Source organism: Vigna umbellata, chromosome 1 (genome assembly GCF_029865625.1).
Source record: "Vigna umbellata cultivar VRB3 chromosome 1, Vumbellata_1.0, whole genome shotgun sequence".
NCBI lineage: Eukaryota > Viridiplantae > Streptophyta > Magnoliopsida > Fabales > Fabaceae > Vigna > Vigna umbellata.
The window spans coordinates 66317057-66318641 of record NC_142165.1 but is presented as its reverse complement, the minus strand read 5'-3'; positions in this window follow the sequence as shown (position 1 = coordinate 66318641).

Below are 1585 nucleotides of genomic sequence, written 5' to 3'. Positions count from 1 at the left end.
AAACAAACCTCTTCATATAATCTTATCTATCTTAGGTTTGGGTGTTTTCTCCTGTAGCCTGTTCGCACATTCATGGTTTTTTTTTGCTTCTGCTTTCTTCATTTTTCTCTCATGCACTCTTATAGCTTTATTTATTTCAACCAAAGGTTCGTGATGGCGGAAGGCAATATCCTAATGACAAACTAAGCAACATTTCTTTCTTTTTTTTCTTCTCCTGCAACACAATAACAATAATAAGCTCTTAAAATAATAACAAAGTAGGTGAATCAAATATGCTTTTTTCTATCCCATTTTTTCCACCTATGCGAAAGCAAAAAATCGAGGCAAGTTCTTTAATATGCTTCATTTAAAGCTTGCACCAAAAGCTTACCATGAACATCGTGTCACCCTTCTTCAATCTCTTCTTCTTCACTATGTCACCCTTGCTATAATAAAAAAGTAAGATAAAGGGATAAAAAACTCACAGAAAAAAAGGGCAAGTTCAATATATTACACAAATCAATTGAGCTTTGTACCAGTTAAAGATTTTGAAACCCTAGCTATCGTTTATGAGCTCACCATCTTCGTTCCTTACTATTGTTGACTTTATACTCATATGTGCTCTAAAGCTTGGCATTGCCACCATTTGATGGTCTCCCAATCTCGAGGACAAGCGTGCGGAGGAGGTGGGGTTCCAAGGGAAAGCCAACGCAGGAAAGGCATGTGGTAGAGGTTAGGGTTCCAATAGAAGGTGTGATAAAGTGATTTTAGAGTGGGGAATTGATTTTGAGGGTGTGAGGGAAAGAGTTAGTGATTGAGCTGCAAGGGTTTGAGAAAGTACAAGAAAATTTCGAGAGATAAAAAGAGCGCGAGAAAATTTTAGAGACAACATTGTGAGCATTGTAAAAGACGGGTATAAATTTACGTTTTATTTATAATAATTATTTTTGAAATCTGTATGTAAGATAAAATTTTTATCCAGATTTTATATACGGATATATCCTTAGAAATGTTCTCACCCAAACGCGTCAAGTTACATACGGAAGTTACATACGGATAATCCGTATGTAAAATTTTTTTTCTCATTACTTATGGAAAAATCCATATGTAATAGATCCGTATGTAACATGTCCATTACATACGAATCAAAATTCGTATGTAATGATCTATATGTAAAACGTAATTTTCTACTAGTGAATTTTGACTATGACCAGGTGGAATCTGACGTGAACTAACGTCTAGTGGGGAATCCGACGTTAAATTGAAGTCTCCCAATATAACGCCAATGCTAGGTTGGACGTTAAATGTCCAAAATAACAAAAATCAAAGGTTTTTTTTTTTTTGCAGTGGTGCTCATTGATGTATATATTTTGATGTACACAAATATTGTTGTTATAACAAGTATGAATTGGTAATGGATTTTGTTGTGTATTGGTAATGGAAAGAAATAAATAAACATATACATATTTTGTTTGGTATAATGGAAGAAAATTAATAATTTAGAATGTGTTTATTATCTATTTGTCTTTTGAGAAAATAATTCTCGTTTAATTAAATTTGAATTATGTGTTTTATCTGTTATTATTATTGGACCCAACCAATAGAA